General features: G+C 37.9%; 1 long non-coding RNA gene across 1 annotated transcript; it reads right to left on the bottom strand.

The window, feature by feature from the left end:
- Positions 1–1,071: 1,071 nt before the first annotated feature.
- On the bottom strand, positions 1,072–21,181 carry LOC119623844 (uncharacterized). Its single transcript, XR_005239900.2, has 2 exons — positions 21,003–21,181; positions 1,072–1,297 (listed from the first exon to the last, which is right to left on the bottom strand). It is a non-coding gene; the product is annotated as an uncharacterized lncRNA (long non-coding RNA).
- Between the last annotated feature and the right edge of the window lie 5,322 nt (positions 21,182–26,503).

Below are 26,503 nucleotides of genomic sequence, written 5' to 3'. Positions count from 1 at the left end.
GAGTGCAGTGGTACAGTCTCAGTTCACTGCAACCTCCAACTCCTGGGCTCAAGTGATCCTCCCACCTCAGCCTTTTGAGTAGCTGAGACTACAGACGTACACCACCATGCCCAGCTAATTTTTGTATTTTTTTTAGAGACGAGTGTCACCATGTTGTCCAGACTGGTCTCAAATTCCTAAGTTCAAGTGATCCACCTGCCTCGGTGTCCCAAAGTGCTGGGATTACAGCCATGAACCACTGCGCCCAGCACAAAACTTTTTTTAAAAAACTGTTTGGAAAAGGCTTCTTGTGGTTCCTAACTCATAGCAAATTAGAAAGGAAAGACATGCAGTACAATTTGATTCAACAAATCGTTTTGGATTACCTACTTTAAATCTTTTTCTAGACCACAAATAGAAATGCTTTATCTTATAAAAATATAAGCTACCTTCAAAGAGATTTTCTTTAATAAGATTTTAACCATTAGATAAGGCATCTTATTTGTCTTCAAACTCTTTTTTTTTTTTTTTTTTTTTTGAGGCAGAGTCTTGCTCTGTCGCCCAGGCTGGAGTGCAGTGGCACTATCTCGGCTCACTGCAAGCTCCGCCTCCTGGGTTCACGCCATTCTCCTGCCTCAGCCTCCCGAGTAGCAGGGACTACAGGCGCCTGCCACCACGCCCGGCTAATTTTTTTGTATTTTTAGTAGAGATGGGGTTTCACCATGTTAGCCAGGATGGTCTCGATCTCCTGACCTCGTGATCCACCCATCTCGGCCTCCCAAAGTGCTGGGATTACAGGCTTGAGCCACCGTGCCCGGCCTTGTCTTCAAACTCTTAAGTGACTTGCCTGGTGATCACCACATGAACACAATAATAATTGTGTCTTTGCCTATGAGGATATAAGTTTATGAGGGCAAAATTATATCCTTATTTCATTGTTCTAAGGTTGTTAACAAACCTTAGAACACTGTAACAAAATGGGAATATTTAACAGGTTTTTAAATAACGATACTAATAGATGGCATTTTTAATATGCCAAACAGGTATTATCCCTTAAATGAATTATTGCATTAAATCGTCACAATAAACCTATATAAGACAGTGAGCACTTTCATTTTGTTGAGGTTTAGAGAGATTACAGAATTTCTTCAAGGTTACATAGCTTGAAAATGGCGTGGCCAGGATTCCACCCAGGTCGGTCTGACTTTTCAGAGTTGAGACTCTACTACTTTGATCTCCAAACTCAAAGAATATTTGGTGGCCAAATAAATGAGTGAACTTCCATTTGCAGAAATTTGTAATTAATTCATCACTTTTCCTAGAAAAGAAAAGGGTTTCTGAGTTCACAAACATTTCCCTAAGAGAAAGAACAAGTGCAAGTGCCTATGAGATTTATTTTACTGTTTCAAAGATGCACCATTGTTTTATATACCAATTGTGTGTTGATTATAATAATTGATATCATGTCTATATAAACATATGTATCAACTAAAATTATAGACACCATTGATTACTAGTAATATCCCAAATTTTTAGAATGGGTAATAAATGTAATATGTAAATATATAGGTTTTCTGTATTGCAATGTGAATTATTTTTCTGTAAGTTATGAGGCAGTACCATGCAGTGGTTAAGCACACAGACTATGGACCCAATCAGTGTGTCTGGTTTCAAATCCCTGTAGTCTAGGGAAAATCAGTCAGTTTCTCTGATTTTAGATACTTCATCTGTTAAATAGGGATGACAATAATATCTTCCTCTGGATCATTCAAGATATACTTCATTAGACCTAGTGAAGCATTTTTGGTTTAATTTCTAGAGCCTTTTGCAAAATACAGATCAGATCCATTGCTTAAAATACCTATCTGCTGTCAGAGGACATATTTCTGCTTGTATTTTGTTTTCAAAATTGTCTTCTGGTTCAAAGATTTTTAACTGTTGTCAGGAAGTCATCTTCAGTCCTATGATGCCCTAAAAACAGCCATCCTGTCAGGTTATTGACCCTCACTGAGCTTATGGTAAGTTCAAACATGATGTTAATGAGACACGTTTCCATCCACTCACTTCCCACTATAAGCTAGTTAATTTTGCATAAAGAAAACCTCCCATTCGTAACTATAGCCTACAGTTCTCATTCCTTCCATCTAGGCAGGTGCTTGCTCCATATCTCTTTGCAATTGGAAGATATATATTCACTAATATTTTCTTGCTGTTTTGCTCTCTCGTCTTCCATCTCATCAGTCAGTCTTTGCACAAATAAGCCCCTTAGCTCTATTCACAGAGCAAATGAACAGAATTCATCTTTGTTAGATGAGGTCCATGGCCCAGTGGATCTATTTGGAATATGCCAGACTATTTGTTAACTAGGGTGAGCTATAAAGTATTTTTGGAGATTAAAAATATGATGTCTTTTGCTCTCCCAGGAAATGTTTTCTAAAGTTAAGTTTAGGAACTATAAGGTGTGGGTTTTGTATGATTTTGTTGTTTGCAATTCTGATGGCTAAGAAAGAATAAAGATGTTAACAAAGTTTAACTTTGGACAGAGGATGTAAGAATGACTATTGTCTTTTTTGTGCTCTTCTACATTTGAAACATTCTCCCTCGGAAAAGAATTCTAAATTCCTCCACCTGCTTGAAAAGGTCAGAAACCTCTTTCCAAAAATACTTTTTTTCCTCTTAACGTAATAGTCTCAACCCTGGCCACTCATTAGAATCACCTGAAAACATGTTTTTAAAATCTCATGCCTGGAAGGATATGGAAAAGACACTTCTCAAAAGAAGACATTTATGCAGCCAACAGACACATGAAAAAATGCTCATCATCACTGGCCACCAGAGAAATGCAAATCAAAACCACAATGAGATACCATCTCACACCAGTCAGAATGGCGATCATTAAAAAGTCAGGAAACAACAGGTGCTGGAGAGGATGTGGAGAAATAGGAACACTTTTACACTGTTGGTGGGAGTGTAAACTAGTTCAACCATTGTGGAAGACAGTGTGGCGATTCCTCAAGGATATAGAACTAGAAATACTATTTGACCCAGTGATCCCATTATTGGGTATACATCCAAAGGATTATAAATCATGCTACTATAAAGACACATGCACACGTATGTTCATTGCAGCACTATTCACAATGTCAAAGACTTGGAACCAAACCAACCCAAATGTCCATCAATGACAGACTGGGTTAAGAAAATATGGCACATATACACCATGGAATACTATGCAGCCATGAAAAAGGATGAGTTGATGTCCTTTGTAGGGACATGGATGAAGCTGGAAACCACCATTCTGAGCAAACTGTCACAAGGACAGAAAACCAAACACCGCATGTTCTCACTCATAGGTGGGAATTGAACAATGAGATCACTTGGAGACAGGAAGGGGAACATCACACACCGGTGTCTGTCGGGAGGTGGGGGTTGGGGGAGGGATAGCATTAGGAGAAATACCTAATGTAAATGATGAGTTAATGGGTGCAACAAACCAACATGGCACATGTATACACGTACCCTAGAACTTAAAGTATAATTAAAAAAAAAAAAAAGTCTCATGCCTGGAACCAAACACAAAGATTCAAATTTAACATTCTTGGGTGAGTTTTGAGCATTATTATTATTTAAAAGTGCCCCCCAATGATTCCGATTTGCAGCCAATGAAATCCAATGAACTAATGTGTTGCCTTATCTAATTATCTCTCTGATCTCTCAGTAGGTTCCTTGAGAAATGAACTAATGGTAATAGTTCATCTTATTCCTTATGGAGCACTCAGCTAATATTTGTTGTTTGATTGAGGCTAAGAGGAAAAATAGAAGACATGATCTAGACTTTACAGTACAATGTATGCCATTGCAATCCATCAGAGACATGATTGGATTTTTTTTGTATTATATCTCAGTGCCAATAATTTATTTTATTATCAGCCTTGAGCTAAATTTTAATGCCTATCTCTGTTACAGAAACTAGAAATTTTATATCCCTGACTGGAATAATAATATAACATGCTCCAGGTCCCTCATCAATCTGTTCAATGAATAGATGATTGGCCATATGCCAAGGGAATCTGCTGCCCTCTGGAGGGTATTGTGCTGTTACAGATGAAAACACCATTTCCCAGGGGATGTTCCAAGGCACATGGGAAATTATGAAACAAAACCAATGCAACAAAAGAAAAAGGTGTCATGGTCATTTGAAAAATTCATAGCATTTGAAAAATGCTACACACTGTATCTCTCTGTAGGAAAGTCACACTGCAAATTAGCAAAATAGAGACTGAGAAGTTCTATAATAAAGATATTAGTTTCCCAAACTAATTGGCCCACCTCCCATCCCACATACACACCTAATTTCTGTTAATATTTGGGAAACTAATATTCCACAAATAATATTTTATATTCACAATCTACAAATTAATTAAATTAGGTATTTGGAGAAATTGAAGGAGAATAACATAATTAAGGATTTCTTAAATAAACTACCAAAAAGGAAATATTGATGAAATTAATACATTAAAATGCAAAGATTCCACATCGCATGCCATGACATGTTAACTGGAGGGATGCAATCTGATGTGGCAGTGTGATGTGCTGTGCTACTATATCCATGCTTATCTTTCTTCTTAGTGCTTATCCTAATGAAACATTGGAGATATTTATACCATTGCATAACAAATGACTTGTCATTTATGCTTTACAATAGAAGATGTTGACTTCAAGTACTATCATATTAGGTTAAAGATGTGTGAAGGATAGGCTGGGTGTGGTGGCTCACACCTATAATCTCAGCACTTTGGGAGGCTGAGGGGTGGATCACTTGAGCCTAGGAGTTTGAGACCAGCCTGGGCAATATGGTAAAACACCATCTCTACAAAAAATACAAAAATTAGCTGGACATTGTGGCTTATGCCTATAGTTCCAGTAACTTGGGAGGTTGAGGCGGGAGGATAGCTTGAGCCTCGTAGATAGAGGGGTACAGAGGTTGCAGTGAGCTGAGAGTGTGCCATTGCACTCCAGCCTGGGCGATAGATAGAACCAGACCTTGTCTCAAAAAAAAAAAAAAAAAAGATACATGAAGGACAGCAAGAGGTTAGGCAAGGCATAATGGAGTTCACCCAGAAGTTCAGTTAGTACAGAGTGGAGGCTCCAAGTATGCAACTCTTGCCAGGAAGGTGACAAGTTTGGTGGAAATAAAAAAATGTGTAGTCAGGAGGCTTGGGTTTCATTCTTTTTTTTTTTTTTTTCTTTTGAGACTGAGTCTTGCTCTGTCATCCACGCTAGAGTGCAGTGACGTGATCTTGGCTCACTGCAAGCTCCGCCTCCCGGGTTCACGCTATTCTCCTGCCTCAGCCTCCCGAGTAGCTGGGAATACAGGTGCCCACCACCATGCCCAGCTAATTTTTTGTATTTTTAGTAGAGACGGGGTTTCACCGTGTTAGCCAGGATGGTCTGGATCTCCTGACCTCGTGATCCACCCACCTCGGCCTCCCAAAGTGCTGGGATTATAGGCATGAGCCACTGTGCCCGGCCGGGTTTCATTCTTTTGTGTCACTAATTTTGTGATCCTGGCCAACTACATGAAAACCTCCTCATCTGTAAAAGGAAATCATGCAGAGCTGTCTAACTGTTGAATGAGATATGACATGAAAATGCTTCATATAGCCTCTGACATCATAGGCACTCAATGAATACAAGTTCAAGGTAAATACAATTTGTGAGCACAGAGATAGCACTAAACTAGACAGTCAAGAGGTCAACATGGGAGGAAGTGAAAACCACAGGATACATCTAAAGTGACCAACCATCCAGGCCAAGTTTGCCAGGGACAGTCACAGTTTTAGCACATGAAGTCTTGCATTTGGGGAAACCAGGTAGTTCGGTTCTGGGAAAACCAGAATGGTTGGCCATCCTAGCTCAGAACCTAGAATAGGAGCGCAAACAACAAGGATTGGACCCCAAGAAAAAACAAATGGCCAGAAAGCAGGAATGGAGTCTGGAAACACTAGGAAGAATGGTCCTGATGTTGACCAATATTTCTCAGGCACCAGATAGCAAAACAGGCTTAGCATGTGAGTAGAAATAAACCCATAGGTGGAAGTCAGTATACACACCTGACTTAACTGAGGGAACCTCAGGAGCCAGGTAGTGCTATGCAAGACAAATTTTACAAAATTATTATTTTTTTCTTTTTTAAAGATCTGTCACTCAGGCTTGAGTGCAGGGTGCCATCAAAGCTCACTGCGGCCTAAAACTCCTGGGCTCAAGCGATCCTTCTGCCCCAGCCTCCCAAATAACTGAATGGCAGACACACCACTGTGCTGGGCTAATTTTAGAAAATTTTTTTGTAGAGATGGAGTCTCACTTTGTTTTCAAGGCTAGTCTTGAACTCCTGGCCTCAAGCAATCCTCCTCCTCGGCCTCGAAAAGTATTGGAATTACAGGTGTGAGCCACTGTGCCTGGCCCAAAATTAATTTTGTAAGTGACTTTGGTGATGAGCTAAAATGAACAATTAGGAAAGGATGGTTTCTTCAATAAATAACGCTAGGACAATAATTATCCACTATTCAAAAGCAATCGAATTTTCTACCTCACACAATACAGAAAAGTTTATAATTTAGAAACCTAAATAAGGGGGAAAAAAACTTTAAACATTTTAAGAGAAAATAAAGGAGAAAAGCTTAATAAAGATTTCAAGGCTAGCTGCAGTATCTCATGCCTGTAATCCCAGCACTTTGGGAGGCCTACACAGGCAGATCACTTGAGGTCAGGCGTTCGAGACCAACCTGGCCAACACTGTGAAACACCATATCTACTAAAAATACAAAAATGAGCTGGGCGTCTTGATAGATGCCTGTAATCCCAGCTACTCAGGAGGCTGAGGTAGGAGAATCGCTTGAACCCTGGAGGCAGAGGTTGCAGTGAGCCGAGATTGCACCACTGCACTCCAGCCTGGGCGACAGAGTGAATGAGACTCTGTCTCAAAAAAAAAAAAAAAAAAAAAAAAAAAAAAAGATTTTAAAACAAGCAAGAAAAATGGAAAGATTCATAAAGTTGATTATTTATTATTTATTTTTATTTTTTTTTGAGACAAAGTCTTGCTCCGTCGCCCAGGCTAGAGTGCAGTGGCACAATCTTGGCTCACTGCAGCCTCTGCCTCTTGGGTTCCAGCAATCCTCCTGCCTCAGCCTCCTGGGTAGCTGGGATTACAGGCACACACCACTACACCCAGCTAATTTTTGTATTTTTAGTAGAGACGGGGTTTCACCACTTTGGCCAGTCTGGTCTCAAACTTCTGACCTCAGGTGATCCACCCGCCTTGGCTTTCCAAATTGCTGGGATTACAGGCATGAGCCACTGCACCCAGCCAAAGTCGATTGCTTTAAAATGAAAAGATTCCATGAACACAGGGAACAGCCAAGCCATAAACTGAGAAACAATATTTGCAATATATCAAGCCCATAAAGTACTTATATCAGCAAGTACTTTAAGGAAAATACCAGCAATCCAGTAGGCATAGGATAGGAATAGGCAATTCATGGAAGAAACTTCAGTAGTAAAAACATATTTTTTAAAAAAGCTCAGTTTTACCACTTGTCAGAGAAATGCAAATTGAAACCACAATGAGATAACATTTTATATCAAGCAGATTTTCAGAAATTAAAAAGCCTCCCAATACCAAGCACTGGCGAGAATGTGAAGCCACAGAAATTTTCTTACACTTGTACTGAGGGTGTAAAATACAACCATCTTGGAGAGCAAATGCTCAATAGCTATAGATGTTTTGAAAGTATACACTTGTGCAATACCTCCTCGTACAGCCTGGAGAAACTCGCAAATGCGTGCACAATGGGTCAGGTATAAGGGTGTTCACTGTAGCATGGTTTATAAGGGCAAAAGACTGAAAACACACTGAATGTCCATCAGCTGTAAATTAAATAAATTGTTATATAATTCATTCAATGGAATGCTAACATACAGCAGTTATAGTAAATGACTAGATGACCAGTATCACGAAATCTCAAAAGCATAATATTAAACTAGAAAAAGTAAGTTGCACAAATATTTATACCATATGGTATCCCTTATGTCAGCTGTAAAATATGTGCAATATTACACATTTTATGTGTACACAAATATGTAATAAAAATACAAAAAGAGTCACAGAGATAATAAACCTAATATTGACTACTTCTAAGGAGAAAAAGATGGACATGAAATCAGAAATAGTTAATAAGGCATGTGTCTACTACGTTTTATATTTAAAATATCTGATGCAAGTAAAGCAAAACGTTAAGATTTGACAGAGTTGAGTGGTAGATACATAACTTATTTCATTCTCTAGACTTTTCTGTATGCGTTAAGTATTTTATTTTGACAAAATGAAAACAATGTTATTAACATTTAAATTCAGATTATTTCAGAACTACTCTAAAATATTTTTAAAAGAAAAACTATGCTTTCAGGAGTTGGCAACTTAGCAAAGCCAAGTTTATCAGTCTGTTCAAAGTTAAAGTATACCTTGTCCTGACACATATTTCACTGCCACTTAACCAACACTAGATGTCACTTTACTTCATGCATTTAATTTGAGAGTTTCTGGTTGAAATTAAGTAAACTTGGGTTTGTTTTATCAGTTTCTTTCTCCAGTAGATACAGAGAATTAGGAAAAATGAAAATGTTCTCTGCTATATATCCATCCAGGAAGACAAAGGACATGTGTATTTGGGTTTATCCTTTTATCCTTGGCACCTACTGCATATAATAGGGTTGGAAAAGTATTGTTAACCAAATAGACAAAGGATACAAGAGACTTTCGCAGAAGAAATGTTTACTATCCCCAACATGTATATAATTACATTTGGAATAGTTTTTCCTTCGAATGGCAGCGAGCGGTTGAAAGCAGACCTCACAGAGATTTGCAAGGGAAAGGTTGTGACTAATTTCAAAGCTCAGCTTGTGGTCAGTGGAGAGAAGACACCATTTCAGATCTTCCAACCCAAAGTTGTATCTCCGTTCTTTGGAGCATTGCATCTCCAATAAGGACTGACAAATAAGAACTCCTTAAATCAATAATTGAACCTTTTTAGAAGGAGAGGCACCTTTGATAATCATGAAAATCATGAACTCTCTGAAAATTTTCATCTAAACATATAAAAATCAGCCAGGTGCAGTGGCTCACACCTGTAATCCCAGCCCTTTGGAGGCCACGGTTGGTGGACCACTTGAGGACAGGAGTTTGAGACCAGACAGGCCAACACAGTGAAACCTTGTCGTTACCAAAACAATACAAAAATTAGCTGGGCTTGATGGCACGTGCTTGTAGTCCCATCTACTCAGGAGGCTGAGGCAGGAGAATTGCTTGAACCTGGGAGGTGGAGGTTGCAGTGAGCCGAGATCACACCACTGCACCCCAGCCTAGGTGACAGAGTGAGACCCTGTCTCAAAAAAATTTTTTTTGTTAAACATATAAAAACATATAAAATTGTTACATGCAATTTTTGCAGATTTGCAGACCTCCTAAAAGCTCATGCATGAACTCCAGGTCAGGACCCCTTGACCAGAATGGATAAAAGCACTTGTCCAGGTGCCTTTCCCAAGCTTTCTTAAACTCTGCCAATAACCAGAATTTCAGCTGAAGCTGGCACATATCATGTGAACTAAACGATGTGACCATACAAATGAATGGAATGGAAACTAACCCTGTAAATTCAGGTAATTAACCAAACATGGGTAATATCTACTTTGGAAATATTTGGCTTATGGATAACAATCAAAGTGTTTTTATATACATTTTTTCTAAGAATAATTAAGAAAAAAATTAATAGATTTGTTTGCTAAAATATTTATTTGGAAGCTTGTTTTTCCTTGGGGAGCAAACCAAATCCTAGGAGTTGCTCCACATAATAATATTTTCTAGTGCCTGAATGATTGATCAACTGTTTTCATTTTATACCTTCTAACCAGAAAGAACTAGTTTATAATTTTGTTACTGATTTTCTTGCATCATAAATGTTACAGAATAGCCCAAACTGGGTGAAATTAGTTCATTGTGTGAATACAAATTAATGAAATTTCACTACGTTGTGTAAAGATACTCTAAATCAAATAAGCTTGAAACTCCTTTATCTTCTTTGCTCCAGAGTCTTTCCTTATTAAAAAGACTTCTTAGGCTGGGCACGATGGCTCACACCTGTAATCCCAGCACTTTGGGAGGCCAAGGCAGGAGGATCTGTTGAGCCCAGGAGTTTGAGACCAGCCTGGGCAACATAGTGAGACCCTGCCTCTACAAAAACGTTTTATAAAATTAGCCAGGCATGGTGGCACTGCCTATGGTCCCAGCTACTTGGGAGGCTGAAGTGGGAGGATTGCTTGAGCCTGGGAGGTTGAGGCTGCAGTGAGCCATGACTGCACCACTGCACTCCAACCTGGGCAACAGAGTCAGACTGTCTCAAAAGAAAAAAGAGACCTCTTTCCAGGGACACGTCTCTTTCCAGGGAACCTCAGGTCTGTTAACCACATATCAAGATTTCAAAAACAGGTGTTCAATGACAAAGAGGGTTCTTCTTCTTCTTCTTTTTTTTTTTTTAAATGAAACTCCATTTCATTATAGAGGGTAGTGGTGTGATCATGGCTACTGCAACCTTGACCTACTGGGCTCAGCGATCCTGTTACTTCAGGCTCTGAAGTAGGAAGGACTATAGGAATGCGTCACTATGCTCAGCTATTTTTTTCTTTCTTTTTCAGACAGAGTCTCACTCTGTTGCCCAAGCTGGTGTACAGTGGCATGATCTCGGCTCACTGCAACTTCCGCCTCCCGGGTTCAAGCAATTCTCCTGCCTCAGCCTTCCGAATAGCTGGGACTACAGATGCTGCCACCACACCCAGCTAATTTTTGTATTTTTAGTAGAGACAGGGTTTCACCATGTTGGCCAGGCTGGTCTCGAACTCCTGACCTCAGGTGATCTGCCTGCCTTGGCCTCCAAAAGTGCTGAGATTACAGGCGTGAGCCACCACACCCAGCCGCTCAACTAATTTTTGAGATTTTTTGTATTGATGGTGTCTTGCTATGTTGCCAAGGCTGTTCTCAAACTCCTGGGTTTAAGCAATCCTCCTGCCTCAGTCCCCCAAAGTGTTGGGATTACAGGTGTGAGCCACCACACCTGGCCAGCATTCTTCTTTATCATGATCACCCTGTTACTGAAAGTATGTTATAGGCTATAGTTACAGTAGATAAATTGGGCCAATTTTTAAGAAGTATCATTGTACTCACTGGAGATTATGTTAATGCCATGAGAATGGTAAAACCAGAGTTTGTTTTTCTTCTATTATGCAACTTTGCTATATGTACTAGACCATGATAAAGTAAAGCAGTCATATATCAGAGTCCTGATTTGGTGCAGTGATCATTTATAGGCTTAGCTGGTCATAGCACCCATTGTGAAATTACATGCAGAAAATGGATCCTGCTTTAAGAGAACAGAATCTAACTTGGATTCTAATTCTTCAACCAACCACGAAAAACTTCCACGCCTCTTTCTAGGAGATGCAGAAAAACACCCTTTATCAGAGTCATAAAGAGCTTTACATTCAGAGTTGTTTCCTTAAGGCAAAGAGCCTGAGTGCTAACCCTTCTTTGTAACTGACAAAAACCCTAGCATGTTTTCTTAAAGAAAATTATTATTATATATACATTTTTCTCCATAGTTAAAATGTTGATACTGATAATTTTCTTCAAGAAAACATCCTAGGGATATTGTCAATTATAAACAAAGGAGGGTCAGTACTCAGGCGTTTTAACTCTCTGGAGAAAAATTTATATTTTCACAACTAAATACTTTACCATTTATTCAATAAAATCTGTAAATTTTCAGTTATTGATTTAACAATTTCTCTCTGACTTTAGAACTTGACATCATTTGACTATTATAACAAGTACTTGATTTAATGACCATCTTTTTCTCTGGAAGATATCATCCTACATGAGTAGGCTTAATCAATAGACTTGATTTGTTTGTTTGTTTTTTTGTTTTTGTTTTTGTTTTTTGAGACGGAGTCTCACTCTGTCACCAGGCTGGAGTGCAGTGGCACGATCTCAGCTCACTGCAAGCTCTGCCTCCCAGGTTCAAGTGATTCTCCTGCCTCAACCTCCCGAGTAGCTGGGACTACAGGTGCGTGCCACCACGCCCAGCTAATTTTTGTATTTTTAGTACAGATGGTGTTTCACCATGTTGGCCAGGATGGTCTTGATCTCTTGAACTCGTGATTTGCCCACCATGGTCTCCCAAAGTGCTGGGATTACAGACATGAGCCACTGCTCCCGACTTTGTATTTCTATTTCTGTAGTCATGATTCTATAATCTCATTTGATCATTCCATCAATTTATGGTTCTATAGTAAAATATTTTGTTTGTATATGTTCACATCATATACAAAATGTAAGTGTTCATTTTACCATCATTTCTTGACACTTTAAAAATTGTTAGCATTTTCTAAAGTTTAGAATTACTCAGCTTGGGGGTAAGTTCAGTGAGGACTGCTGGTGGTAGATAGCATGAGACCTGGGTAATACTGAATACAGCTCTGTGTCTAAGCTGCTCTTTGGATCAATAGACTTTCTTTCTGGGCCAAATTATATCTCCTTTTCATTGACAGGTGACAATCTCAACATCTTGTAGCCTTTTTTCCTTCTTAGAAAACACAATAGAAATAAATGGGTGAATCCAAAGCAGTATAATTTTAGCAAACAGAAAAGATATTCCACTCCTTCTGGAGTGTAATGGCATAATCATAGTTCACTGTAGCCTCAGTCTCCTGGGCTCAAGTGATCCTCCCACCTCAGCCTCCTGAGTAGCTGGAACTATAGGTTTGTGCCACCATGCCTGGCTAATTTTTGTTATCTTTAGTAGAGACGAGGTCTCAGTATGTCACCCAGGTGAGTCTCCAACTCCTGAGCTTAAGCGATCCTCCCTCTCTGTCTCCCAAAGTGCTGAGATTACAGGTGTGAGCCATCATGCCCAGCCCCTTATTCATTTTAAACCTTCATGTATGCCTTTAGAGAATGTCTTTCTTGCCCCTTTTTAGTATATCCAAACCTTATCATAGTCGCCATCCAGCCTTTTTTTCTTTTTCTGGGTCTCCCAGTCTCTAGCATGTTTTATCGCCTTATAGTAGTCTCTCATTGCTTTATGTGCAAATTATTACATGCCAGATCAGATTGTACATCTCTTGAGAACAATCTTGTGCTTTATTTACCAAGCTTGGTAAACGCTGGATATATAATCTACTTTCCTTGCATTTAATTATCGCTAAAGAGTTGATTCCCAATTTACTTTTTCCCCTACCATTTTTACATTTTGTTGGAGAATGTTTACTTATGTGCTGGGAAACATAAATAAAGCCCAAGGTTGTTGTCAAGAGGCTTACAATCTGATACAAATTTATAAACTTTCTTAAAACATTATGAGATTTTTTTTTTTTTTTTTTTTTTTTAGCTCATCAGCTTTCATTAGTGTTGGTCATCCCCAAGACAATTCTTCTTCTTCCAATGTGGCCCAGGAAAGCCAAAAGATTGGACACCCCTAGTTTATACTATTAATAAGCAGTTCTTATTTCTAAAGAAGTTTTGGGTCATATTCTTCCCCCCTTTTTTTGTCTTGATCTACTGTAGGTGAAACATTTGTAGATTAGCTGGTTCCCCTTCATTCCTTCTCTTCTGAAATGTGTGGTAAAGTAAAAATGCCTAAAGCAATAATTTGTGGATAAAAACAGCTGCACATGAAAAATAATTGATGTGGTTTAAAAATTACTCCGAGATGGAAAATAAGATGCCTTTTCAACCTACACTCTAAAAAGAGTACTAAAGCTAATTCTTTATAAATCATGGAATGGAGGCAAAGAAAGACACGTTTCTGGGTAGTCAATCAATTTTAAATAAGGAGAGTTTTTAAATTTTGTATAAAAAATTAGAAAATGTTCAGTTCCCTAAAAGGACATAGCTGAAGATGAAGAAAGTCTTAACTACACCCTTAGCAATGTGGGTTTAATGTTTTCTATAATTATAAATATGAAAGCTGATTGCTTTGGTTTCTTTATAAGTTAATCATTTTAAACATCACACACCAGGGCCTATCGGGGGATGGGGGGCAAGGGGAGGGAGTGCATTAGGACAAATACCCAATGCATGCGGGGCTTAAAACCTAGATGACAGGTTGATGGGTGCAGCAAACCATCATGGCACATACATACCTATGTAACAAACCTGCACATTCCACACATGTATCGCAGAACTTAAAGTAAAATTTAAAAATAATAATAATAAGTTAACCTTTTTAAAAAAATGCCTTTGTAGTTTTAGCTTTTTTCTATCATGTCTTTGCAACTTTCCTGGGAGTGACCCAAGCACAAATATTCTCTGCTTACGGTACTTCCCAAGGTGCTGTTGTCACTGCAGTGCTGCCCTAATGCCACCTGCACCTGGCCTGCATGTGTGTTTATGATGCTAAACATTGGGATGGGACTAGAAGATTCAACAAGATACATCAATGTGACACAGATACTATTTGACTGATTTTTTTTCTTCTTGTGTAGATCTATATAGAGCCATCATTTCTAAACTTATAAAAGTGCTTTGCTCTAGACAGGGGTCCCCAACTCCTGGTCCATGGCCTGTTAGGAACCAGTCTGCATAGCAAGAGGTGAGTGGCAGGCCAGCATTACCACAAGAGCTCCGCCTCCTGTCAGATCAGCGGACAGCAATAGATTCTCATAGGAGTTCGAACCCTGTTGTGAACTGCACATACAAGGGAGCTAGGCTGCGGGCTCTCTATGAGAATCTAATGCCTGATGATCTGAGGTGGAACAGTTTTATCCCAAAACCATCCCCACACCGACCCCGTCCACGGAAAAATTGTCTTCCATGAAACCAGTCCCTGCTGCTAAAAAGATTGGGGACTGCTGCTCTAGAAGATGTACTTGTTAAGAGAATTCTAATTCCCCGGTTTTCTTCATTTAAAGAATGTCTGAGTAATAATTTTTTTAAGTCCAATACTTTTCTTTAAAAGGAAATCAAGCAGGAAATAGGAGTTTAGTCATTATCCTTTAAATTGCTGTATCTCGCAGCTAATTCACACCAGAAGCCTAAAAATTAAGCAGCAATAAAATGTGATGATTCACTAGCATTTTTCACTGCTTGATTTGAGGCTATTGTTAATTTCAATACTTCATAGTGGTAGCTAAGCATAAAAATTAAAAATATATCCATGTATTTTAAAAAATCTTTATTTTTTAAATGATTTATGATGTTTAGCGGTGTCTGTATATAAAGATAAAAAATAGTCTAAGTATGTATCATATTTGTTATAGCCTAATAGTTTACTTTGGTAGTGAGGGATTTTACGAGTAAATTATATAAACATTATAATTTAAGCCTATGTATGGATTTTGAGAAAAGAAATCGGCTGGGACAATGAAAGGCAGTGACCTTAACTAAACATCTAAAGATTAAAATAAAATTAAAGCAATAACTACAGTATATTACAATTAGCAATAACTACAATATATTACAATTACAACATACTACAATATATTACAATTAAAGCAATAACTACAATATATTAAAATTAGGCGGACATAAACCCTTTAATTTCAACCATGTTAAATATTATATGTTAAATAATATTAGACCATGTTAAATAAAGTTAAATAAGTATTAAACATATTTTGGACATTTAGAGTAAGGAAATGTAAATGTTTCTCTATGAACATTTTACTAATAAACTGGTAAAAATCAACTGGCAAAATATATTTTCTTAACTATATGGAAAAAGTATAAAAGAAACAACTCATGTAAGTACATATTATGTGCAAGACACTATTCCTAGAACTTTATGTGCAATGATGACCCATTTAGTCCTTGATATGGTTTGACTCTGTGTCCCCACCCAAATCTCATCTTGAATGGTGATCCCCATGTGTCTAGGGAGGGACCTGGTGTGGGAGGTGATTGGATCATGGGGGCAGACTCTCCCATGCTGTTCTTATGATAGTGGGTGAGTTCTCATGAGATCTGATGGTTTAAAAGTGTGTGGTGGTTCTCCCCACTCTCTCTCTCTCCCCTGCTGCCCTGAGAAGAAGGTCGGTATTCCCATTTGCCTTCCACCATGATTGTGAGATTTCTGAGGCCCCCCAGTCATACTTCCTTTTATGTCCGTGGAACTCTGAGTCAATTAAACCTCTTTTCTTCATCAATTACCTAGTCTCAGGTAGTTCTTTATAGTAGTGTGAGAACAGACTAATATAGTCCTCTTAACAAATCTCTAAGAGAAATACTCATAGTATCCCAATTTACAGATGAGGAAACTGAGACATAAAGAAGGTAGATAATTTGCCCAAAGTCACTCTGCTAGTGAGTGGGATTCTAACCTAGAGTTAGAACATGAGCGTCTAGGCTTCTAATCATTTCACCATTCTGCTTTTGCAGCATGATCAGTAATCTTTTAATTCACTTTGGTTAGAGCAATTAAAAATGTCTGGTTAAAATAACAAGTTATGGTGGGTTAGTATTATTACATTATTACTCTCACAACATGGAATTACCCAAATAAGTTGTATAGAATTTTTAAAAATATGAGTACACTGCTGGACATCACATCCTTAGGCTTCAGGAACTAAAGACACATTGCAATTTACTATAGGCTAATTAGCAAAAAAGAAAAAAAGCTCCACTGCACCTGGTAGGAAAAAGATAAATAATAATTAACTTTTATTAAATGCTTATGATATGTCAAGCATTATTCTGAGTGCTTTAATTAATGTATTTAATCCTACCACAATCTTCTAAGATATGTGTTATTATTACTCCCATTTTATGAATGAGGCTAAGTGGGAGTAACATGTTCACCCTGCCCTCTCCCTCCTCTATTCTTCATTGCTGGAGATTTCGGAATCTTGGTTGTTTTCTTGTTTTTTATTTGTGGCTGATTTAAAAACTTTTAGGTGGCTTTTTCTGGTAAGGAAAGTTGCAACCTTTGGTTTAAGACTGAGTTGAGGCTGGGTGCGGTGGCTCACACCTGTAATCCCAGCACTTTGGGAGGCCAAGGCAGGCGGATCACGAGGTCAGGAGTTCGAGACCAGCCTGGTCAATGCGGTGAAACCCCATCTCTACTGAAAATACAAAAATTAGCCGGGTGTAGTGGCTTGTGCCTATAGTCCTAGATACTCAGGAGGCTGAGGCAGAAGAATCGCTTGAACCCAGGAGGCAGAGTTTGCAGTAAGCCAAGATCGTGCCACTGTACTCCAGCTTGGGTGACAGAGCAAGACTCTGTCTCAAAAAGGAAAAAAAAAAAGAAAGAAAAAACTGAGTTGAAGGATAATTGCTGCTTCATGACATAATTTTAAGAAAATGGCTTTGAAGGCATTTTGCTTTCTGCCTGCAATGTTACTACTGCATGATCTGGTTTAGTGTAATAATAATGACCAGGAGCTCTGCCTGGCTTTTCAAATCCTGGCTCTGCCTCTGTCTTAGAAGCAGAGGTTCCTGTTCCTGCTGCTGTAACAAAATACCTTAGACTAGGTAATTTATAAACAACAGAAATGCATTCCTCATAGTTCTGGAGCCTGGAAAGTCCACCATCAAGGCAGCAGCAGATTAGATGTCTGGTGAGTGTCCCCTCTCTGCTTCAAAAATCGCACCTTCTCAAGGAATCCTCCCATGACAGAAGGGCGTGAACAGGGCAAACAGGCTTTCTCCAGCACTAAGGGCACTAATCCCATTCATGAGGTAACTTAATCACCTTCCACCTCCTAATATCATCACCTTGGGGGTTAGGTTTCTACACATGAATTTTGGAGGAACACAAACATTTAGACTATAGCAGCCTCTTCTTAGGTGATCTTGTGCAGTTTCTTGAATGGGTTATACAGAAACATCCCTGCTTTGTTAGTGTTCCTGGGGTAAGGGAAGGAGAGGGTCATGGGGTGGGATAGGAAGAGAGCTGATTGAGAAAGGGAATGAAAGGGCAGGAGGCTATAAAAGTATCTAAAAATGTTTCCTCCTAACCTCATTCGACATTTTCCCTTACTTACTTGATGTTTTCTGTTTGCTTAATGATGAAATCTGTCTGATTCCTGTCAACTGTTTCTTAGTCATATGAGAACTTTCTAGAACTAATGGGCTTGCATGAGAACTGACTCCCAGGCCCACCCATGCTGTTACAGTGAGATCACTTTTTGTAGCACTAGTTCTCATTCTGCTTGCCATCTTTCCTGATGTGTCACCAAAGTTGTCTGTGAACCACACCCACAAAAACAACTCAGAAACAGATTTTCTTGAACCACATGTGACGTTGGTGAAGTGTGGTATTTTTAAGTAGGCCACATAGTATCTAACTGATCGCTCTTCCTCCCTTGTGGACAAATATTTATTGAAAACTTACCCTGTACCTGGCACCAGTGATAGAAAGACAAATGTCCCTGGATACTTTGTATTAGCAGCAAGCCTAGTATGCCTTATATACTGCCAGGGTAGATGGTTTTTATTTTTTTTTAAGTTAAGTTGCTTTCCAACTCTTGACTGTGCATAACTTTTTTCTTATAACCTGTGGTCTCTATTTTTGCCTTCTGTTTAGCTCTTTCACTAGCATCATTATTTGCAAATATGGCAGAGCATCTCAACTTTATTCTACCAGGATCGCGATTGATTTATATTCCTCTTTTGGCTCCATGCAGTGCTTTTTTCTGGTAGTGCAAGCTATTTACATGCACTTACTCTGCACTTTGCACACATTATTCCCCTTGTGGTATTACCCCCTGTGAGGTCTAGACCTGTGTTATCCAATACTGAATGAATAAGGTATTCCAAAAATACATATACTATATATAGGTATCTATCTATCTATCTATCTATCTATCTATCTATCTATAGTCTCTCCATATTACCTACAATGTATATTATATACATGTAACTTAAAACTCTAGATATGCCGCTAAAAAATGAACTGGCTATAGTCTTTGCCCTTTTTAGTATATACTAAAGACCTGCCTTTCTAAAGAAAGCTTCTGGTTTCAATCGTATAAAATTAATTTTTGACCGTGCTTGTACATGGGATGAAAGTTTAAAAAGTTATAATATAATTGGTAATCTCGTGTCACTGTAAGTTTGGCATGTATCATTTCTTAGTGAGAAAGCAGAAGCTATGTTATGAAATCCTCTCCCTCTCTGCTTTGAAGAAATTTTTATGGCAGAAACTAAACTATAATACAACTTAAACTTGTAACTAAGCCAAACAACTAGGATTCATGGGCATATCAGCATCATTATGATGGTGATGATCATGATGATCATTACTACCTTGCCATTATCATCTCATCACAAGTATTATTATTACTACTAATGAGAGTTGTAATTATATTACTTTTATGTTGATTCTTTCTCCAAAATGAATTCCTCCCCTTTTCCCATTTTTTTACCTCATCCTAACTGTGTTTATAGAAAGAGAAGTGACAATTTACTTAATTACATAATACTAAACAAACAAATATTGTATCAACACTGATTTGGCATAGAATGAGGTTGCCTATTAAAGCTGTATTATCATAACGTATCTCCCTGACATGATATTTTTTCTGCTTGCAGTCAAAAGTAGAAATTTTTTTGAAACATATTTAGAGTTGTGTCTGGAGTTAGGCGTTAGTAGATTATCATTAATTACTTGAGAGAGACCCCAGTCCTAATTAGACAGAAAACTGAAATGCATAGGCAAGGCTACCACAGTCAGCCTTGAAGATTGCACACTGCAGAATCCCAGGGCGTGCTACTCACACAGTGATATAAATGGCATTCCTAATGTTGTGCAGCAGAGCAGCCTGCATATTTGGAAGCACTGAGAATATTTTAGGAAAAAATAAAGAACATTTCATGAAAGCATTTGGTAGATCCATGGTCATCTCATTGTCTTTGAAGGTAAATTTTATTTTTAAATTTAATTCTTTCTGGAAGCCATAAATATTAAGAAGTATAATAATTTGAATGAAAAGAGAAAAATGTTCTCAGTAGGAGATTCTACAATCAATATTCAGTTTCACAAAAGTACACCATTAGAAATGAGAACAAATGTAAAACTTGGACTTAGAGTGTGTAAAGGGCAAATCAACTAGTAGAGAAGGTAAACATAAGAGAAAATATTTAAGAAAATAAATGACTCTAGCAATAGTGCAGATTACATAGCTTGAATTCTCTCGGTGCAAAACATCTAGTGCCAGCTGAAAAACAAACATTTTTAAGCACATTGTTTGCCTCACAAAGATAATAAAGGAAATCACCTGTCCTCCAATATTGTGACTATTCAAAATGTACTACATATTCTAGCCAGTGTAATTAGAAAAGAAAAACAAATAAAAATTATAAAGATTGGAAAGAATAAATAATTGGTCCATAAATATACACAATATGGTTGTTTATATGGAAACATGGAGTTAGGCATAAGAGACTACAGATTATTAGAATTAGGAATTTAGTAAGGTTGCTGGATATAAGATCAATATACAAAAAGCAATTACACCCCCATACAGCAAAGATTAAGAAATATTACATTTAAAAATATATCATCTATAAAAATAATCAAAAATATGTACAGGAATAAATCTAATAAATGATTGGCAAGATTTTTATGAAGAAAATTAGGCAACTTTGTTGAAATGTCTTAAAGAGGACCTAAATACGTGGAGAATATAACGTGTTCATAAAAATGTAAACTGAATTCCCTAAAGATGTAAATACTCCTTAAATTAACTATAAGTGTAATACAATTCCGATTCAACCCAACCCAACAGATCTGAATAGTGGAATAGAATTGAGTTGCTGGTATTTGAGGTGATTCTGGAGTTCTTTGGAGAGCCTAGTATAATTAATGGTGCCTTTGATAGAAAAAATATTCCCTGTAAATTTTGTTTTCAAAAGGATGAATACTCAGATATTTGTTGCAAATAGAAAATCTATCTTAATTATCAAGAACTTGAATATTTACATCAACATAAGAAACTAAGGATGTGATGATTTCTTGGCAAAGGAATTGCTGTGTCAGTTGCAAGATGGCATTTTTCATCCATGACTCAGAAGAGAAGTCTGGAATACCTGCCCAGTGCCTAATATAGATATAGACTCTAGGCTTCCAGACCCAGAGAGGAGAATGTTTTAGCAAGTGCATACTGCCACACATGAGAGCATCCAAAGCATCCAAAGGTATCTGAACTACTATACCTCACCCAGAGGCTACCTGTTAAACTATAACAGGCATGCCACCTGTTCCTTCAGAGGCCAATAAGTGATCTTTGAACAGGATTGGAGTTAAAAAGTAAACCTATCCTTCACGTTTTTGCATTGTTAAAACTAAAGTACTTATAACAACAGACTTGATATGACTCTGTGGTCAATGTTTGCTTCTAAGATTGGCTCATTGTTTACATTTTAAAGGAAGAACACATTTGTTATGAAAAAGTTTTTCCGAATAGTCTGATTGCTTTGGAAGCAGCTCTTAAAACTGTAACACTATGTAATTGGCCAAACTTTCTGTACTACAGTTACCCTTCCAACTCTATAACCATGAGTTTTTGGTATTTTTCAGTGAAAAGAGAGCCAATTCAAAACATAAGATTATTTAGACGCCTTTTAAAAGAGTTATACTGTAACTTTTGTGTTAAAAACCAAGAATTCCAAAGAACGCTGATAAAGATTAAGATCTTCATCAACAAGCATTTATTTTCTCAATAGGCATGAAAGCATTATATAAAATATGGAAAAAATCTCAGACTAGTGATGTGTTTGGTGTGTCCTTTAAACAATTTCTTCTGTGTTTCTGGCCCACCCTCTTACCCTGCTTTTCCTCTCTTACATCCTCTTCATTGTGGAAAGAGGTAATAGATACAAACCAAAAACTTCATGGAAAGCATGCATGGCAGTCTGTTTCCTACAATATACACTAAAACTGTAATTAGTTTTCTATTTACTTTTCTCTTCTGTTGTTTACTAGTTGCTAACAGTGACTATCATTTGAAAAGTAGTAAAGCTGTAGTTGATCTGAACAGATCAGTCAATTTGACCTAGTGGACATTTATCAAATACTTCAATAACAGCTGAATTACACATTCTTTTCAAATTCACATGAAATATACACCACGATAGGCCATATGCTGGTCCATTAAACATACTTTAATAAATTTAGAAGAATAGAAATTATATAAAATATGATCTCAGAAAAGATAACTGGAGAATCCCCAAATATCTGCAAATAAACAACATATTTCTAAATAACCCATGAGCCAAAGAAGAAATCTCAGGAGAAAATTTTAAATATTTTGAATTAAATGTAAATAAAAGTACAACTTATCAAAATTCATAGGACACAGCAAAAGCAGTGCTTAGAGGGAAATTTGTAGCATTAAACACATATATTAGAAATGGAGAAAGGTCTAACTTCCTTAGGAAACTGGAAATTCCATCTTAGAAAATTAGTAAAAAGGGTGAAATAAAACTTATTGGCAAGCATATAAAAAATTCAATTTTACATATAATCCAGTAAAAGAAATACTAATACAAATATCATTTTTCGCATATTGAATTGGGAAATTTATGCTTTTAAAGTATAATATTCAATGCTGGTATGGGTGAGGCGAAATAGGCACTATACATTAGTGATAGTTGTACAGATGGATGCAGCCTTTTTGGAGAGAAATTTGACAGTGTGGCCTAAATGTAACTCTTCTTTGACCTGGTATTTCCATTTTAGTGATTCTAAGAAAATAAAAATTAAAAAAAGAAAATAATCTCAAATTGACAAAATGTTTAATTAACAGACAGCTATAAAAGTGTTATGAATAATAGCAAAAATCTGAAAATAACATGTGTCCAAATAAATGTGGCATTAAGTATAATGAAGTAGATCCACTCACTGTACCAGTATATGGCCATGAAAACTGATGTTTGTGTAGAATTTCTAATAACTTAATAGGAAGTGAAGAAAGGCCAGGTGCAGTGGCTTACATCTGTAATCCTAGCACTTCGGCAGGCCAAGGCAGGTGAATCACCTGAGGTCAGGAGTTTGAGACCAACCCGACCAACATGGTGAAACCCCATCTCTACTAAAAATACAAAAAATTAGTGGGGTGTGATGGCGAGGAGTCTGAGGTAGGAGAATCACTTGAACCCAGGAGGCGGAGGTTGCACTCCAGCCTGGGCAACAAGAGTGAAACTCTGTCTAAAAAAATTAAAAAGTGAAGAAAACATGGAACAAAAATTGTGTGGATAGATAGGCTAGATACAAGACTAGAAGGAGATATACCAAAATGAAAGCTGGTTTTGTTAATGGTGGAGGGTGTCCAGGTTCTTGGCGTCTTGAACAAAGAATTGGACAAAATGCACAAACAAAGCAAGGAAGGAATGAAGGGTTTTATTGAAAATGAAAGTACACTCCACAGTGTGGGAGCGACCCTGAGCATAGAGGCTCAAAGGCCCAGTTACAGAATTTTTGGGAGTTTAAATACCTAGAGGATTCCATTGGTTACTTCAGGTACACCCTATGTAAATGGAGAGGATGAAGTAAAGTTACAAAGTCATTTACAGTCTAGGCCCTATGGAGATGATATTTCCTGTTATAGCTGAAGTGTGAATTTGCCTTATGTTCCCTGCCTCCAGACCCTATTTTCCTGCCTTAGTTTCTTTGGAAGATGGGTTTGCCCTACTAACTGCTTTTCTATTATTTCCCAAAGACCCATGATGAACACAGTGGTTTCACTCATGGGCTTTGGAGTCCAGTGGTTGGGTTATAGTCTCAGCTCTATTATTTACTAGTTGGGTGAGTCTCAGTTCTCATTTGTAAAGCAAGGATGACAATTGATGGTCTCTCCCTAGGGTGACTGAGAGGTCTGAAGGTGATCTTGTATGTAGAGTGTTTAGCACAGGGCCTGCTCTACATTAAGTCCCCGATAAATGCTAGCTATTTGTTATTGCTTATAATGAGGAAAAAAATTATATCAAAAGTAGGCACATTAGGGCCAGGTGTGGTAGCATAGCTGGTATTCCCAACATTTTGGGAGGCCAAGACGGGCAGATCACCTGAGGTCAGGAGTTCAAGACCAGCCTGGTCAACATGGTGAAACCCCGTGTCTACTAAAAATACAAAAAAAAAATTAGCTGGGTATGGTGGTGCATGCCTGTAATCCCAGCTACTCGGGAGGCTGAGGCAGGAGAATCACTTGAACCTGGAAGGCAGAGGCTGCAGTGAGCCAAGATGGCGCCACCACACTCCAGCCTGGGTGACAGAGCAAGACTCCATCTCAAAAGAAAGAAAAAAGATAAGTAAGCACCTTAGGACAGGCTCACCCAGATTTGCACAGGGAAGTTTTCCTTTCTCTGTTGGACTCTACTGATGTATTTCTTGAGTGATATACATTTTCAAGGTATTTATTTACTGACTGCAGAATATCTGGAGTTCACAAATGGGGCACTTAAATGTCCTTTTATATACCAAAAAACAGTACACACTGAGAAACAATAAGTATATTTGATTCCCTTTGTCTATTTAAAAGTGCTATATCCAAGACCATACCAGTGAGACTGAGAAAGGAATTCAAAGCTACTGAGTTTAGCTACTTATTACCTCAAGTCTGCAGGCTGTGATTTTTTAAATTTCAGAGTGAGAGATAGTAATCTTTACTTCCTTCACCCTTCCTATAGGGTCATTAATAGACTGGGAACTCCCTTGCTACTTCAGGATTCTTTTCAATGTAAAATTTAATATTATTTTGAAAGTGTTACTATAGCCTTAAAGGATTTCATTACCAAAGAAATAATTCTGTTCATGATAGAAATATCATACATTTTAATAAGAATTCATCTTTTTTTTAAAAAAAGACTCCTTTTTCTCTGTTTGCAATAAATATTGTATTCATTCAAACATTTCTGAAGGAGGACAGATAGTGGGGATATGATGTACTTTTTCTTTATGATGAAGGAATCTTCAATAATTATGTTAGAGAGACTTACTACCTACATGAAAAAGTGCTTGGGCTTCAGTGCAATTAATATTTTTGTATTAATTTGGCTTTAAAATTTTAATTACTCAAATTTAGTGAGGAATGTGTCTGTGAGTAAATAGCATTTGTAAGTAGAGAAAGTCTAAGGTAGAACATTTGAGGTGTTATTTTGTAGAGTGCAGAAATCTAAATGGATTTACTTTTATTGTAACCGTGAGTGGCTATGGCTAATTGGCTTAAAATTTTTCTTCTTCTTCTTCTTCTTCCCCTTCTTCCCCTTCTTCCCCTTCTTCCCCTTCTTCCCCTTCTTCCCCTTCTTCCCCTTCTCCTTCCCCTTCTCCTTCTCCTCCTTCTCCTTCTCCTCCTTCTCCTTCTCCTCCTTCTCCTTCTCCTCCTTCTCCTCCTCCTCCTCCTCCTCCTCCTCCTCCTCCTCCTCCTCCTCCTCCTCCTCCTCCTCCTCCTTCTCCTCCTTCTCCTCCTCCTCCTCCTCCTCCTCCTCCTCCTCCTTCTCCTTCTCCTTCTCCTTCTTCTCCTTTCTCCTCCTCCTTCTCCTCCTCCTTCTCCTCCTCCTTCTCCTCCTCCTTCTCCTCCTCCTCCTCCTCCTCCTCCTCCTCCTCCTCCTCCTTCTCCTTCTCCTTCTCCTTCTTGTTTGAGATGGAGTTTCACTCTTATTGCCCAGGCTGGAGTACGATGGCGTGATCTTGGCTAACTGCAATCTCTGCCTCCTGGGTTCAAGCAATTCTCCTGCCTCAGCCTCCAGAGTAGCTGGGACTACAGGCACCCGCCACCATGCCCAGCTAATTTTTTATAGTTTTGGTAGAGATGGGGTTTCACCATGTTGGCCAGGCAGGTCTCAAACTCCTGACATCATGTAATCCACCCACCTTGGCCTCCCAAACCAATTTGCTTAAAATTCATTTACAGGTTTTCAAAATGTATTAACACCCTGAAACCATTAATTTGAGCTCTGAGGTGGTACAGTTTTAATATTGCTTAATGAAGTTTTTCTAATGTTTCTGATAACTGAATGCCTCTTCTGTGATGAGGTCGATTATACTGAATATAGGTTTGAAGCAAATTGTGTCATAGATTTACCCTCTAAATTGCATTGTAATCTTGTAAGGTTTGTGGTAAAAATATTCCAAAAGGCACTTGTGTTTGAAATTGCAGCACAGTTTAGGATTGGAAAGTGTCCAGGGTAATTAGGACCTATAGGTAAAATCAAACCAGAAGCATATCTAGCTTAATTAACAGCTTGAACATATTCTACTATATTATATATCTTGAAATCCTACCTATGGACAAAGGATTTTTTAATCAAATTGCTGCTTCAGTAGATTGTGAGCTTTTTTAAGCTTGATTTTCTAATACTTGGACAATAGTACTTTCTTTGAGCTAGACAAATTAAGTAGAATCTTTGTACTCTCAATTGTTTACCTAAGAGTGCTAGGCAAAGAAAAGGCTGAATTTGCAAACCCAACTTAGTCAACAAACCTAA

The sequence above is a fragment of the Chlorocebus sabaeus genome, chromosome 11 (genome assembly GCF_047675955.1).
Source record: "Chlorocebus sabaeus isolate Y175 chromosome 11, mChlSab1.0.hap1, whole genome shotgun sequence".
Lineage (NCBI taxonomy): Eukaryota > Metazoa > Chordata > Mammalia > Primates > Cercopithecidae > Chlorocebus > Chlorocebus sabaeus.
The sequence above is the reverse complement of the archived record's forward strand: the minus strand, read 5'-3'. Positions and strand labels throughout refer to the sequence as shown.